Genomic DNA, 18,212 nt, shown 5'->3' with positions numbered 1-18,212 from the left:
CCATGATGCATCCATACATTTCTATGCTGATGACACAGTTGTTTATTGTCGAGCTAAAACTGTTGATAAGGCTTTCCAGCTTTTGAAATCTGCATTCAACATCATCCAGACAGATTTGTTCCACCTCAAACTTGTCCTAAATGCCGACAAATCCAAAGGGAAGCTTTTTTCAAATAGGAAGTTGGTCCCAGCAGTTCTTCCTCTGATTTCATCCTCAAATGGTGTCCCGATTGAGTTTGTTGATTCCTATAAGTATTTTGGTATCTTGGTCGTCTCGCATCTCTCTTTTAAGCTCCATGTGGAAAACTTGGTAAAGAAACTGAAAGTTAAACTGGGTTTCTTTTTCAGAAACGGATCTTGTCTAACTCTGAATGCTAGGAAACGCCTTGTATCTGTGACTTTCCTTCCCTCCATTGATTACAGTGACATTATTTACATGAATGCTCCTACAAGAACCCTGAAGATTTTGGATGCTGTCTATCATGTTGCACTAAGATTCATAACTGGCTGTGATTATCGTACCCACCACTGCACCCTATATTCACTGGTTAACTGGACATCATTAATTTCACACAGACTCTCTCACTGGTACATTTTCATCTTTAAATCACTTCTTGGTCTGCTGCCTCCTACATGTCTCTGCATGAGTGCAGCTACAGCGTATGCTTTCAGGACATTATTACCTGCAGTGTTCCCTCAGTGAGGACTGAACTAGGCAAAGGGGCCTTCTCCTACTCCGTTCCTATTTCCTAGAATATCTTACAAAAAGATTTGAAGCTCTCGACCTTGACCTCTCTAAGTGGCTTTAAGAATCTGTTGGACTCCTGGCAGGCACCAATGCAGACATGTTCCTGTTTTTAGTTTTCTACATTTGCGTTAGAATCTAGCTGTTTTTTGTTACTTTTCTTTTTTTAGCCTTCCTATTTGTAAAAATAAAATAAAATAATTTGTTTGACTTTTTATAACTGTTTATTGTTGTCTCTGTTGTCCGTTGTTGTCATTATTCTTTGTTGAAATCAGGTCTCTCTTGTAAATGAGTCCTCGAGGCTCAATGGGATTTACCTGTCTAATAAAAGGTTGAATGAATCCTCCCTCCCTCTTTTCCTCCCTCTTCCACTATTCTGAAGTCAGGTCTTGGGGCAGCAGCTTGAGCCGGGAGGACTAGACATCTCTTTCCACAGCCACCTCTTCCAGCTCTTCTGGGAGGATTCCAAGGCGTTCCCAGGCCAACCGAAAGACATAGTCTCTCCAGGGTGTCCTGGGTCTTCCCCAGGGTATCCTCCTAGTCGGACATACCCGAAGCACTGCCCTAGAGAAGCGCCCAGGGAGCATCCTTACCAGATACCCGAACCACCTCTACTGGCTTTGCTCGATATGGAGGAGCAACGGTTTTTCTCAGAGTCTCTTCTGATAACTAAACTTCTCACTCTATCTCTAAGGGAGAGTCCAGCTACCCTGCAGAGGAAACTCATTTCAACCCTCTGTATCTGTGGTATCATTCTTTCGGACACTACCCAGAGTTCATGACCATAGGTGAGAGCAGGAACCTAGACTGACCAGTAAACAGAGAGCTTTGCCTTACAGCTTAACTCCCTCTTCACCACAGCAGACTGGCACAGAGTCCGCAATACTGCAGATGCTGCACCAATCCACCTATCAATCTCACACTCCATTCATCCCTCACTCATGGAAAAAACCAAGATACTTGAACTCCTCCACTTGAGTCAGAATCTCACCCTCAACCTGAAGAGAGCAATACACCCTTTCCCGACTGAGGACCATGGCCTCAGATATGGAGGTTCTGATTCTCAGCCCAGCAGCTTCACTCGGCTGCAAACCGCTTCAGTGACAGCTGAAGATCACAGCACGATGATGCCAACAGGACCACATCATCTGCAAATAGCAGAGATGGAATCCTGAAGCCACTGAACCAGAATCCCAACACTCCCTGGCTGCACCAAGAAATTCTGTCCATAAAAGTTATGAACAGAATCAGTGACAATAGGCAGCCCTGGCAAAGACCAACTCCCACCCTGAAGGGGTCCAATTTACTACCGGCAATGCAAACCAAACTCTCACACTGCTTGTATAGGGACCAAACAGCCTGTAACAACGGGCCCCCAATCTCATACTCATAGATCACACCCCACAGTGTACCTCGAGGAACACTGTCAAATGCCTTCTCCAAGTCCACAAAACACATGTAGACTGGATGGGCAAACTCCCATGACCCCTCAAGGACCCTAGTGTGGGTAAAGAGCTTGTCCAGTGTTCCACGGCCAGGACAGAACTCACATTAATCTCCTGGATCTGAGATTAGACCAACAATCTGACTCACTTCTCCAGTACCCCTGAATAAACTTTACCAGTGAGGGTAAGGAAAGTGATGCCCCTGTAATTGGACCACACTCTCTGGTCCCCTTTATGAAGAGGGGAACCACTACCCCAGTCTGCCAATCCAATGGCACTGCTCCTGATGTCCACTTGATTTTGCAAAGTCGTGTAAACCAAGACAGCCCCACAACATCCAGAGCCTAAAGGAAATCAGGGTGAATCTCATCCACCCCTGGAGCCCTGCTGCCACAGAGCTTTTTAACTACCTCAGCGACATCAGCCACGGTTATGGACAGACCAACCCCTAAGTCCCCCGACTCCGCTTCCTCTCTGGGTAATGTGCTGGTGGGATTGAGACGGCCCGAGAAGTATTCCTTCCACCTCCTGAGCACATCACTGGTTGAGGTCAACAGCACCCCACCTTCACTGAACACAGTGTTAGTAAAGAGCTGCTTTCCCATCCTCAGCCGCCTGATGGTTTGCTAGAATTTCCTTGGAGCTGACTGAGAGTCTCTATCCAAGGTCTCACTGAAGTCCTCCCACATCCGAGCTTTTGCCTCAGCAACAGCCAATGCTGTGGACCGCTTGTTCATCCAGTATTGTAGTCCCTCGCTACTTCGCAATTTGAGTTTCTCTGACTCGCTCTTTTGCAGTTTATCAACAATTGTTAACTTTAATTTTACTCTCATGATTGGGATGTTATGGGATAAAAAGTTAACAAAAATAAATAAATACTTCAGACAGGCACCACCAAGTATCTAGTTTTCTTGCCACAAGCCTACACTGTAACTCCGGTCAAAAACAACTACACTACCCAGAAGTCAACTTCCAGCCGTTGCTTTCTGCCAAAATGGAGGGATACTTTTGCAACGCAAATCTACGCTATCTTGTTGTTATTGGAATTGTGATGGTGTTGACGAGTTATCCAATAAAATTCCAATAACAACACATTCAGTGGAAGACAACTCTCCAGTAGACAGTTACATGACAGGGAGACAGAAAAGTGGGTGAAGAATTTCTCAGACAGACAGCTCACCCAGATGGAGACAGATTCTTGCCAGGGGACTGAACTTTGCGGTTGCATCAAGAAGAATTCCTCTGGTGGAGATGATCACAGCCACTGAGTCAGCCATCCATGTGTCAGCCATTTTGAATTTGAATTGAACTTGAATCTGCAACAACAACATGAAAGAGGGTGAAGCAGAACAGCTCAGAATCAAAGTTTCAGCCTGCCTCAGCAATGCCAAAGCACCACCTTCCAACATCAGTAGAGAGGAGAGGGATGCACTCACCACTCTTGGCAAGGACAAAAACATCATAATTTTCCCAGCAGCCAAAGGAAGGTACACAGTGATTTTGAACCAGAAAGACTATCATGAGAAAGTTATGACACTCCTTAGTGACTTAACCACTTATGAGCCACTAAAAAGAGATCCAGGAAGTGGCTACAAGAAGAAGTTGATAGACTGCCTGAAAATTTTGGAGCAGGACAAGGCTATTGACTGTATTTTGTACCACAGACAGGCAGGGGAAGCCACACCCAGTCTGTATGGTTTACCTCAAATTCACAAACAAGGTGTACCTTTACGACCAATTGTCAGCATTATTATTAACTCTGTCACTTACAATGTTTCCAAATATCTGGCGTCTGTACTCATCCCTTTAGTTGGCAGCTCAGAACACCACATACAGAACACCATGGACTTTGTGGATAAGGTGAGGGATGTCATCATGGCGACTGATGAAACAATGGTCTCTTTTGATGTCACATCACTCTTTAAGTGCATTCCTGTTGATGATGCAGTAGAGGTGGTCAGTTTAAGATTAAAATCAGACACCACTCTGAGCAGCAGGAACACGCTTTCCACAGAGCAAATGTGTCAACTCTTGAAGCTGTGCCTGCAGTCAACCTACTTCATATATGGGGGCCAATATTATAGGCAGAAACATGGGTGTGCTATGGGGTCTCCAGTTTCTCCTATTGTTGCCAACCTGTACATGGAGGAGGTAGTAAAGAGAGCCTTCAATTAAATTCAATTCAGTTTATTTATACAACGCCAAATCACAACAAAGTTGTCTCAGGACACTTTACAGGAACATTCACATACATAAAAGCCAATTAGTAAAGTTCTCTATCTAAGAAGGCCAGCAGACAAGTTGATTCTTGGCTTCATTGCAGTCTCCCATCCTGAGCAAGCACAGTAGTAACAGTGGAAAGGAAAAACTCCCTTTTGAAAAAGAAGAAACCTCGAGCAGAACCAGGTTCAGGACAAGCGGCCATCTGCTTTGACCGGCTGGTTTGAGAGGACAGGAAGGAGAGACAGACAAACACAGAATGGTAGGTCCAGATATAGATCCAGGTGTACCTGAAAGCAAGACCGGATTAACCATATGGGCAACTGGGCAACTGCCCAGGGGCCCATGATCTCTAAGGGGCCCAGGGAAGTGAGGGCACAAGCACAATATCTATCTCCCGCTTTACTTGGAGCCCTCCGCTGCATAGACTTCTGCACTTCCACTACGTTTGTGCAGCCCCCCCTCCTCCCAGCGCAGCTGCTGCAGCTCTCTGTTTTTTTTTTCTTTTTTCAATCGGATCCTTGACTGTGCGACCTGTCAATCAAATCAAAAGGCGTGTTTGTAACTGACCAATCGACGACCTCAATTTATCCCGAAGGTAAACGCCCCTTACCTGCTGACAAGCTCATCAGTTTTTTTTCTTGAGAAACATTGTTTTAATTAAAACAATAAGTTTGTATCTGTTGTGAAATTATTTTAGCAGTTTTGCAGTTTTTTAATCTACTGAAAGAAGAATAGTATGACAAAATCGTTCATCAGATAGGAAGGAAGGCTTATTATCCCTCCTCTTACTACACTGAATGTTGTACTTTGCTGTAAGTACAACCATATTTATGGCATCAGAGAAAGCTGAGCTTAAGTTATCCACATAAAGTAAAATGGCATCAGCATCAAAAGAAGGAATGTTAAATTTGAGATTAATCCAGTTTCTGATGTCTGACCAAAGACTTTGTATTGACATAAAAAAAACTTGCTTCAGGGATTCATCATCTGATTTACAAGACACACAAATCAACCTCAAATTTAAATATTCTTTGCAGAAACATGGCTACAGGATATATCTTATTTATTATTTTAAAATGAGAGATTTAGGCCATTTGACAAATTTAGAATGAGCAGAAGTCATTCTGGTTTTATGATTTATACTGGGAGGTTTATTGAAGGAAACTTTGTTATAATCAGTAAATCCTTTGTTGCAAACATTTATTGATAATCCTCATTACATTTGAAGTCAACTAAATTACAGTCATTTAGTTTTAATTTGGGCATCAAATCGTCAGCTTTGAATATATAATATTTTTAATTCATTGAATCAGCTGTTGGTCAGGTTACTTCTTGCTGTGCCATTAGCTCTAAAATAGTTACTGAATCAAGTGTTTACTTCCATCCATCTGCGGGGGTAGCAGCCTAAGTAGGGAGGCCCAGACTTCCCTCTCCCCAGCCACTTGGGCCAGCTCATCCAGGGGGATCCCAAGGCGTTCCAAGTGTTTACTTATGTAGGTAAAACTAGATGTTAAACAACCATTAAAATACACCAGAATGCAGGAAATAGCATCTACTTTATTCAAAATTTTCTGGGGGAGGACCTCCACATTCGAGCTCCGTGGCTTCAGCGGGGCACTACTTTTTGGTCAAACCGAAAGAGGCGACTCGACCCTGGCCAGCCGCATCCAATCTGCCTCGCTCAGTCTGCCCGTCTCTGAGGAGGGACAGACTGAGCGCGACTGCCCCAAATCAGGCTGCCTGCTTCGAAATGAACAAGAAGTAGACATCGCTGAAACCATGGAGCTCAAATGTTTACAGAGAAGTTGCTAAACGTCATCATAATTAATGACCAACCACTATCAGCTGTAGAAAATGAAGGATTTTGCAGCTTGATACTTGCAGCCAAGATATAGTTTACCCTCCAGGAATATTTATCAGTACAACAGTAGACAATCATAAAAAACATATGATTTGAAAATTATATATATTAAAAACATAAACAGCTACATTATAAAGTGATGTAAAATACTAAAAACAGGAACATGTCTGTTGGTTTATGCCATGAACATAGCAGATGTTTGAAGCCATTTAACATTTAATTTAATTTAATTCATTTATTCATTCATTTAAATTAAACAAAATTTAAAAAAAATCATCAAAAAGAAAACATTGAATGAAAAGAGTGCAGAAAGAAGAAAAAATGCTTATATCTGCCCCTTATAAAATATTAAACAACTTTAAACAATCACTTAAATTAATCAATTTAATATTCGCTTTAAAGCTAGAAATAAAAAGAAACATGTTTTGTGTTTGCAGAATTTAAGTCTAACTTTGAAACTTATCCAACATTAATAAAACTTACCTCAAGTTGCCTTTTTGGACATGCATGCATATATTTGTACAAATTGTACTTGAGATGAGATTATTACAGCCTCATTTAAAATCTATGATGATGATATCGAAACTGGATCCGTATCGTCCAATACTCAATTCTAGGTATCGGGATCGGATCGGAATTTTAAAAAAGTGGATCAGTGCATCCCTAACCACAATATCAATGTGTCTATACGTGGTCACTGATTATGCACCAAAATTCTGGTTCAGATTGGATGATGTATCACTGAGATATAACTGTTCGAATAATCTAAGAGGCACACTTGAGTCAAATGTTAAAGAACAATACCAGTGTGTCTATAAGTGCTCATTGATCACGCACAATAAATCTGGTACATATTAGGAATGCGCAATATAAACGGTACACGGTAGAAACGATAGAAATTTAGCCTACGTGTCACAAAACCAGGCTTTTGGATTCAGAATGACAAGACACAAGAGTAAAAAATGAACAGTTTTATTTATAATTGCAGCTGCAGCCAGGGAGAAGAGCCAGAAGAGATAGGGTCATGATCCAGAAGGCAAGGTTGGGGTCAAGCATGGGGAGTCAGAGTTCTTTAAACAGATGCAAGGGCTAATTCAAAATCCAGAGTCAAAGGGCCAGAAAAAGTTGTCGTACCAGGGTCAGAAGGGCAGAGCAAAACCAGACAAGCGGCAGGCAGAGAGATAAATCCAAGAGGCAGGCGTGAGGTCTTAGTCCAAAACACAAGGCTTGAGGTTTTGGCATGAAACTATGAATGGCTTGAGAATCAGTGACCATGAGAGGTTTAATAATCTCGCACTGGTGGAGAGGGAGAATGGATCTTATAAAGGGTGCAGAGCAGGTGAACTAGATGAGCTGAAGCAGGTGAGTGGAATCAGGCCTGATTGCTGTGATAAATAAGGGAGGTGTGGCGTGGCTTGGAAGGAATAGGCTTGAGCTGGAGATGGGTGATAGGCATTACAAAGCAGGGGTGTTATAATGAGGAGTTACCCAAGTGAACAGACTGAGAGGAAAACAGAACCAAACTCAAACGTAGTTGAAAAATATTTACTTACAGTGAGAGGAGTAAATAAACTATTTACAAAAACAGGATCTGGGTCTGTGAAGACAGAGGAGGAGGATTACTATTTGATGAGGAGATGATACAATAGCTGAATACTCAGGTCTATGAGAGGCTTACAGTGAAAGTACTTTGTATGGCTGTTGGACAGGCTGAGGGTTTTCTCCTTCCAGGATGATGACCAGGTGGACTGCAAAGGCAAGTGGTGGAAGGCGTGTGCAGGCAGCTGAGCACCAGGTAAACAGGCAAGTATATCCTCAGGGACCTCTTCAACACTTTGAAACACAGGACAGGATCCAGGACGTCAAGACTCTGAAAATGTGGACACAAAACAAGGTAAGTCTTTTCAATTTTTGAACACTATACAGGGCTGGAGGCATATGTACTGGCAGGTAGAACAATGCTCCAGCACTGACCGGAGCTCCACTGGAGCCTTAAGTACTCCTGGCATCAATTAGGGAAACTGGCCTCAGCTGCGGCTGCTCATCAGCGCCGCCCCTGCCTTTAGGAACCTGGTGGAAGGAAAATATCAAAACCCTACAGAACCCCCCTCTCAAAAATCGCCTCCTGGCGATCGCTGGCGCTTCTCAGGGTGATCTCTAAAAAAATTGGTGATAAGGCTGGGGTCCAGGATGAAGGATCTGGGGATCCAGGACCGTTCTTCCTGTCCATATCTCTCCCAGTCCACTAAGTACTGGAGCCCCCTACCCCTACATCGTACGTCAAGGATACGGCGTACTGAGAATGCAGGATGATTGTCGATGAGACGGGGGGGGGGGGGTAGGAGGTTGGCAGGAGGGCACAGAGGGCTCTCAAGAACAGGTTTAATCTGTGAAACATGGAAGGTTTGATGGATGCGCATAGAAGCAGGAAGACTCAATCTGACAGCAGAAGGATTAATGATCTTGACGATAGGAAAAGGTCCAATGAACCGGGGAGCCAACTTCTTGGGATAATCTTTCAAAGTAATGTCTCTGGTGGACAACCATACCTTTTGGCCGACTGAGTAGGATGGTGCCTTGGAACGGTAGCAATCAGCCATCCTCTTGTTTGTAGCCATGGTGCGAAGTAATGCTGCCTTAGTTTGACGCCAGATGCGTCTACAGCGTCTGAAATGGTGCTGTACCGATGGTACAGCAACCTCAACTTCCTGGCTGGGGAAGAGAGGGGGTGCATAACCCAGGGAGGCCTCAAATGGAGATAACCCAGTAGTAGAAGAGGTATGTGTGTTGTGGGCATACTCTACCCAGACCAGGTGTTGAGACCATGCAGATGGGTTCTCCTGGATGATGCACCGGAGGGTAGACTCGATCTCTTGGTTGCATCTCTCCGATTGACCGTTAGACTGGGGATGATAACCAGACGTGAGGCTAGATGAGGCACCCAAAGAATTACAAAAAGCTTTCCAAACCTGAGAAATGAACTGAGGACCTCTGTCGGACACCACATCAGCAGGAATGCCATGAATACGAAAGACATGTTGCACCAACAACTGGGCTGTCTCAAAAGCGGAGGCTAGCTTGGTCAGAGGAACGAGATGAACAGCCTTGGAGAATCTGTCGATAATGGTGAGAATGACTGTATGGCCTGCTGATGGAGGTAACCCGTTAACAAAGTCCAAAGAAATGTGGGACCATGGCCGACTAGGAGTAGGGAGGGGCTGAAGTAAGCCTGCGGGTGGTTTATGTCCATTCTTGTTTCTGCTGCAGGTCTGACAGGCGGAGACAAATTCTTTAACATCTTGGTTCATAGTGGGCCACCAAAAGTGTCTCTTTATTAGAGCCATCATGCGGTTGGTTCCAGGATGCCATGACAAATTGTTGGTGTGAACCCAGTCGAGGACGCGGGCCTTCACTGCTGAGGGAACAAACATCCTGTCCTCGGGGCCGGTCTTGAGATCAGGTTCCACCTTTTGAGCCTCCAAGACCTCCTCAGTGATCGGCCATGAGAGCGCCCCGACCACACAGGACGAAGGGATGATGCTGACCTCCCTCTCACCGTCATCTGATGCGGAGAACTGGCGAGACAAAGCATCAGGTTTGACATTCTTTGATCCGGGTCAGTAGGTGAGAGAGAAGTTAAATCGGGCGAAAAATAGTGACCATCTCGCTTGCCTAGGATTCAGACGCTTAGCATTTTGAATGTAAACCAAGTTCTTGTGATCAGTCCATATGAGAAACGGAACATCAGCGCCCTCTAACCAATGTCGCCATTCCTCTAGAGCCATCTTGACGGCCAGAAGTTCTCTATTTCCCACATCATAGTTTTGTTCAGCTATAGACAAACGTTTTTAAAAAAATGCACAAGGATGTATTTTATTATCCTCTCAACATCTCTGAGACAGAACAGCTCCTACGCCCGTATTGGAAGCATCCACCTCCAAAATAAATTGTCTCTTGGGGTCAGGGCGGCAGAGGATAGGAGCAGAGGAAAACAGATCCTTAAGTTTGTTGAAGGCTGAACCTGCTTCGGGAGTCCACCTGAAGGTCCGTAGTGTAGAGGTGAGCTGAGTGAGGGGGGCTGCCACCTGACTGTACCCTTTAATGAACCTCCTGTAGAAATTGGCGAATCCCAGGAATCGTTGCAGCTGCTTTCGGTTCTCCGGGACGGGCCAATCCACCACTGCCTTAACCTTGTTGGGGTCTGTGCGATATTGTCCTCCTTCAAAAACAAAAACGAGAAATGAGACCGTGGAGACGTGGCACTCGCACTTTTCAGCCTTCACACAGAGTTGATTTTCGAAAAGTCTTTGTAAAACTGACCTGACATGTTGGGTGTGTTGTATGGGGTCAGTGGAGTAAATGAGAATGTCGTCCAAATATACAAAGACAAACAGGTTCAGAAAATCACGGAGAACATCATTAACCAGAGCCTGAAAAACTGCTGGGGCGTTGGTTAGGCCAAACGGCATGACCTGTTATTTGAAATGTCCTAATGGGGTCTTGAAGGCTGTCTTCCACTCATCTCCCTCTTTTATTCTCACAAAATGATAGGCGTTACGAAGGTCCAGTTTGGTGAAAATAGTGGCTGAATGAAGTTGTTCATAGATAGAGTCGATCAGAGGCAGGGGGTACTTGTTTTTTACAGTAATTTGATTAAGCCCTCTATAATCAATGCAGGGTCTTAACGTCTTATCCTTCTTAGAGACGAAAAAAATCCTGCTCCCACAGGGGAAGTAGAGGGGTGAATAATACCGGAATTTAATGACTCTTCTATGTAATTCTTCATAGTCTCTTTTTCTGGGCCTGAAAGGTTAAACAGTCTGCTTGAGGGAAGAGAAGCTCCCGGCAGCAGATCAATGGCACAATCATATGGTCTGTGAGGAGGTAAGGATAGTGCCTGAGATTTACTAAATACAGATTTTAAATCAAGGTATGCGGACGGAACATTAGACAAGTCAGACTCTTCGGTTGTCTCCTCCTTCTTCTTACATGAGGAGGAAATGGCTGACCGTAAGCAATTATTTAGACAAAAAGAGCTCCATTTTTCAATTATTTTTGTCTCCCAGTTAATCACGGGGTTGTGAGTCTTTAACCAAGGGAAACCCAAAATAAGTTGTGAAGAAGGAGAGTCAAAAATAAAGAACCTACCCCACTCGTGGTGATTTCTTGAGGTGATAAAATGAATGTCCTGAGTCAGGTTGTGTATCTGGGTGAGATTTTGTCCAGTGATTCCGGTAACTCTCATCGGGGTTGGTAGGTTCTGGGTAGGTAAGCCTAGCTGGGTTACCAGGTCTCTACTGATGAGATTTTGTTCCGCTCCGGAATCGATGAGTGCTGCAATCGGAAGTTGACATTGTTTAGAAAAAAATAGTCACTGGGGGGGTTAAACGAGGTGCAGGAGAAAGAGAAGAATTTCCCACCAAGATCTCCTGCCTTAATGGTGAGAATATTCGTTTCCCCGGAGCGGGCAACAAAATGTCCAAGCTTACCACAATACATGCAGGCTCGCGCTTTTCTACGTTCCTGTTTCTCTTCCGGCGTTAGGTGAGTTTGTCCGATCTCCATAGGCTCTATCTCGGCTTCGTTAGGAGTTGAAAAATGACTGGATTCTCTTTGTGTAAAATGAGCCTCAGAAACAGGAGCTGAGCTGGCAGTGTAGTAGCCGTAGCTTTTCGGCGTGTGACGCAACCTGGAAACAGGGGTTCTCTGGGAATTATAGTTCTTCTCACGATTACGTTCTAATCGGCGATTGTCCAGAAGAGTGGCCAATTTTATTAGATCGTCCAAACTATTAGGTTCGTCTCGTGCAGCAATTTGATCTTTAATGTAATCAGACAATGAATGAAGAAAGGTACCTCTTAGAGCCAACTCATCCCATTTAGTTTGAGCTGCAGTAATCCGGAACTCAAGGGCATGTTCAGCGACGGACCTTCTGCCTTGCCGTAGTGTCAGGAGGCGCTTCACTGCTTCCTCCTGCTGGAGTGGATGATCAAACACAAGTTCAAATTCTTTCAAAAAACAGGCAAACGTTAGAGTCTCGATAGATCGAGTTGACAGGTGGGCGTTGGCCCATCGAAGAGCATCTCCCTTTAATTGATTTACAATGTACGTTATCTTGGAAGCGTCTGAAGCATAAGTTTTAGGAGCTCGATTAAAAGCCAAGCAACACTGCAGAAGAAAACCACCACAGTGATCGGGATCACCAGAAAAAAAATCAGAGGGCCTGAAAATTGTCTCACTGGGTTGGTTTTCCATGTCTCTGGTTGCGGCTCGAGGATTGAGGTTCTCTGGTGGGACACTTTGGGACGTAGGTAACAGAGTAGAAACCTTTTGAGTTAAAGCAAAAACCATACCTCCCATCTCCTGAAGGTTGGACTGATTACTTTTCTGTAGTTCCAGGATTTGTTGCAGGGTCGCATCATGGTTGTCGATGCGCTTTGCCTGTGAGGACAGTGAGTGTTGGGACTGTTCTCTCTCAGTCATGTTCTGGGTGATTTCTGGCTGGAGCATTCTGTTATAATGAGGAGTTACCCAAGTGAACAGACTGAGAGGAAAACAGAACCAAACTCAAACGTAGTTGAAAATATTTATTTACAGTGAGAGGAGTAAATAAACTATTTACAAAAACAGGATCTGGGTCTGTGAAGACAGAGGAGGAGAATTACTATTTGACGAGGAGATGATACAATAGCTGAATACTCAGGTCTATGAGAGGCTTACAGTGAAAGTACTTTGTATGGCTGTTGGACAGGCTGAGGGTTTTCTCCTTCCAGGATGATGACCAGGTGGACTGCAAAGGCAAGTGGTGGACGGCGTGTGCAGGCAGCTGAGCACCAGGTAAAAAGGCAAGTATATCCTCAGGGACCTCTTCAACACTTCGAAACACAGGACAGGATCCAGGACGTCAAGACTCTGAAAACGTGGACACAAAACAAGGTAAGTCTTCTCAATCTTTGAACACTATACAGGGCTGGAGGCATATGTACTGGCAGGTAGAACAATGCTCCAGCACTGACTGGAGCTCCACTGGAGCCTTAAGTACTCCTGGCATGAATTAGGGAAACTGGCCTCAGCTGCGGCTGCTCATCAGCGCCGCCCCTGCCTTCAGGAACCTGGTGGAAGGAAAATATCAAAACCCTACAAGGGGAAGAGGAACTATGGCATCTGGACAGTTTCTTTTTTTGTCCAGATGACCTGACTGAATAATGTTGGATTTTATACTTGGATTATTGAGCATGGACTTTGTTGTTTTCAACCAGTTTGACAAGACTGTCAACAAGGAAGAGGGCTGGCAATGGAGGAGGGGAGTACCAAATAGACCATCTAATCACAAGCAGAACTGGTTTGTTCCACTTTGGAGTAAGCTGTTGGGGGAAGAATCAGTTTTGTTGTGTGTTTCCTTGACTGATGAAGCCTTCCGGATCGAAGGTGAAACATTTCAGCACAAAAAAAAAAAAAACTGTCCAGATGACCTGACTGAAAAATGTTGGATTCATAACTGATTATATAAATTTTCTAGCATGTGCTAAAGCATGCCAGCCACAATACAAGACCACTTTAAAATCTGCAGTTTTATCACTCAGCACAATACCACAGATGGTGCATGTTTTGAGGGAGTGTGCATTTGTCATGCTGACTTCAGGAATGTCCACCAGAGCTTTTGCTCGTGAATTGAATGTTAATTTCTGATAGATAAATTCTCTTTTTTTCTGATGTTTTTTATTCAAAATAACCACAACTAACAGCAGCTAAAGATTTATATCTGGTATTTTACTTGCAAGGTCAGATTTCAGGACAGGTAACATATAAAAACATATATAAACATATATACATATACATGTACAGTACACATGAAGACTAGTCCCAGAAATGAGCTACGAGCCACGTTTGTAAGGATGGCACCATCTAGTGGGCCTTCCCCCTGTCTGTTCTCCCTTGTGTCTGAATTGATTGTCTGATGACCGTCACCTGTGTCATGTCCTGTTTGTGTGTATATAAAGTCTGTCTGTCAGTTCTGTCATTGTCGGTTCGTCGTTGGGTATGTCCTGTCTTGTCCTGCCTGAGTGATCGTGTTTCTTGAGGCCATGTAAGTTTTGCTGCCATGTCAGCCTTTTTGATTTATTATTATTATTATTAAAAGTATTTTTATTTTATACATTTGCCTCCTGAGTCCTGCCTGCGCAACTGGGTTCTTCTGTCCTGATCTGCCACGAAAAAACCTGACAACGTTGTCTGCTTTCTTTTATAGCAGTATCAGCTGAACAGAGTTCAACGTAATTCAGTGGCTGTCCTTGAAGCCAGCTGCAGCCTCACATGACACTCTTTGTTTGCACAAACATATGGTTCATGGGCATCAAAGAGACATCCTTCAGTTCAAGATAAGAGGCTGTTTTGGGAGACAACCAAGCTTCTTGTTCTCAGGGCAGCGGGGATGAATGTTCTCAGCCACAATACTAAAGCACAATAAAAACACCCATAACCTTTGATCAAAAATTTATCTGACAGTTTCTCTACCCTAAGCCATCTCTAAAGGGATTTCAAAAAATTTGGCAGTACATCCAACCGCCTTCACAACTATAGACCACTTGTAACCTCACCAGCCCAGGACCTCAATGAGATTAGCCTGTATAAATAAAGGTTGAATGGACTTCCACATCCAGCATCTTCACCTCCAAGATTGTCTGAGACCAGCCATCCAGACAGCTGCTGCAACAATTGATTTGTATAACCAAAGAATTTCTGCACAAACTGTCAGAAACCATCTTATGGAAGCTCATCTGCATGCTTGTTGTCTTCATCAGGGTCTCGAGCTGATGAAGACAACTGATGATGAATCACTCCACCTTAGTTTTTCACCCTCCTGTGTTTATTTAGTTCTCCCCAGTGTATTTCCACTCACTTGGTGTCTGCTCCTGCCCCTCCCACTCTCACATGATCCTCATTTTCTTTCCCCAGGTGTATATCATTGCCCAAAGTGTCTGCAAAGGATAACTATTTATTTAGTAAATAGTTATTCATTACTCTTAAGTTCCCCATGTCTGTCTGCACCTGGGTTCAACTCGCAACCCAGTGCTTGATACACAGGTGCATTTTATTGATGGCATTTTGAATTCACGGAGATACCATGACGAGATCCTGAGGTCAGTTGTTGTGCCGTTCATCCACGATCAACACCTCATGTTGCAACATGTTAATGCACAACCTCATGGCCACTTGCTGTGTGATAACGCTGCGCATTTTAGAATAGCCTTTTGTGGTGGTCAGCCTAAGACACTCCTGTATAATAGTCATGTTGTCTAATCAAGGTTCAAGGTTCTTTATTGTCATTTGCATCACATGTGGTACTTGAGGTTGAACGAAATTGTGTACCCAAGGTCCCAGTTATACTCCAAAATAGCAAAAATATAAAGTATAAGAAGAAACAGTATACAAGGGTCTAAGATATACAAAGTACACCAAACAATAACAATGTAAAATAATATGGTATATTAAACAGCAGCCTGAACATGAGTTTGGTGTGAGCAGATGGTATGAATACAGCAGCTTAAAGGCAAGAGATCAGCATCTTGATATGCAACACCTGTGAGGTGGATGGATTATCTTGGCAAAGAAGTGCTCACCAACATAGATTTGTGAACAATATTTGAAACAGAAAAAGTCCTAGATCTTTCAACTCAGCTCATGATAAAGGGGAGCAAAAACAAAAGAGTTACTTTTTTTTTCAGTGTATACTGTATATAAACTGGTCGTCCCCATCATTTAAATAATGAAAGTCTTGCATTCTAGTTTTCATATTACCTAAGAGTATAGCTTCCTCAAATGACTAGCATGGCTGAAGAATAATCTATGGTAGCCAAAGCCACCGTGTTGCACTGCAAACAAATAATGAATATGACTATATTTATTATATTGCTGTATTTCTTCACTGCCAGCGTGAAACATAAACATATAAAAATATGGCTAATAGGCTACATTCATTGTTAGGTTTCTGATCTACAGCCAGGTGTGACTCATCTAATCAGCAGTGTCTGTCTTCATCCCAGATGAGTTTATTAGTAGTTTTATTAGTGCCATCAGTTCGAAGTGAAGAGAAAAGACTGAGTAAAGGAGGCCAGATCAGATTCATCTTCAGCTCATTAATGTTTCAGAGGATGCCAGAGGGAGAATGGGAGAGTCATGGTACTGTCAGGATCCATTTCCTTTGACTGTAGCTTCATTTTTTGGTTTAATCCAATCAAACCTGGCCTTATTGTTGAGCAGCCTGTCTCTGATGGAGTGAAAGGCCGCTCGCTGGTATTTGATATAAATAACCTGAGATGCTGAGGTAATTTGATGCTTTGAAGCCATTTTCTTCAGTTTTGCTGAACAGACCTAAAATTTACAACTGGACAGCATTGTTAGTGAGTCAAACCTTTTTGTCTGAGCTTTTGATTGATGACGTGGTCTTGTTGGATAAAAATGCCTCCCATTTCTCCTCCATCTGCTCCAGACATGGTCCAATATAGACCTCTGGGGATACGGAGGTACTTACCATCCATTCCTCCATGCTTGAATTCCCACAATGGAGTTCCTCCTGCTCTTGATCCTGCAGCAGTCTGACACATGACCACATAGACCCCTGGATGGGCATTCGTTCAGGCTTCAGCAAACCCAACATCTGTGCCTCTCCCCACTGCCACCGCTCAAATCATTCATTAAATCAGAACACAAAAAGTAACTTTACTTGAATGCCTCAGTATAAATATTTGATCATAGCTGAGAATAAATCTTTGCCGTTTTGTACCGCTTCCTCTGGATCTTCCTCTCTCTTTGTGGTTCAGACACTGGCGCACACTCGGCTTGGTCATTTGTGAAATGGATCTTATGAATTTTTCAGAAAGATTCACAACTACAACCAGACCTAGTTAAAGAGATTAGTCTTTCACAGTTACATCCTGTGCAGACATGCTCACTCGCAAACCCTTTTTCATTTTGCATAGATATTATACAACCCCAGTTCTGAAAAAGTTTGGGGTGTTGTGTAAATGTAAATAAAACCACAATGCAATGATTTGCAACTCTCACAGACCCATATTTTATTCTCAGTAGAACATAATGAGCATATCTAATGTTTAAACTAAGACACTATCATGTTGGAGGTTGCCCAAGGTTTTCTTCTATGATTCATTAAATTCTTTCAATCGGTGAGAGGTCTGGACTGCAGGCGGGTTGGTTCAGCTTCTGAACTCTTCTACTGTGAAGCCATGCTGTTGGAATGGATGCAGTATACACTTTGTCTTGCAGAAATATGCAAGGCCTTCCCTGAAGAAGACATCAAGTGTATGGGAGCAGATATTGTTCTAATGCATACCTACACCATCAGAGATGCTGGATTTTCAATAAGGCATAGATAAATGGTCAGAAGTCTTTAGTACAGAGGACATGGTGTCCATAGTTTCCAAACAGAACTTCAGAATTGAATCTGTCTGAACACAGAACAGGTTTACACTTTGCCTCGGTCCATTTTAAATTAGATTTTCTGAATGGTGTTCACATCTGACTTCTTCTTTGCCTGATAGAGCTTTAATCTGCATTTGGGAGAGAAAATGGTGCTCCACTAACATTGAAGAATTGTATTTAACTTGGAAAGATAGTCTGCTAACATATAAGAAAGCTCTCCGTAACGCTAGAACTTTATATTGTTCATCTTAAATAGATGAGAATAAAAATAACCCTAGGCTTCTGTTTAGTACTATTGCTAGACTATCCTGATGCATGCTCAATAATCCAGGTAGAAAAATCCAAAAAAGTTCAATCTGGTCCTCTGGACATTCAAAAAAACAAAAGCTAAACAAAGCAAAAAAAAAATCTAGAAACGTTTTGTCTCTCATCCAAGAGACTTCCTCAGTCTGAGGTGCTGTTTTCAGCTCAGTCTCTTAAATAGCACCTTCTTAGGGTG

This window comes from Nematolebias whitei, chromosome 3 (assembly GCF_014905685.2).
Source record: "Nematolebias whitei isolate Nwh7 chromosome 3, NemWhi1, whole genome shotgun sequence".
Lineage (NCBI taxonomy): Eukaryota > Metazoa > Chordata > Actinopteri > Cyprinodontiformes > Rivulidae > Nematolebias > Nematolebias whitei.
Note: the sequence above shows the minus strand (reverse complement) of the source record.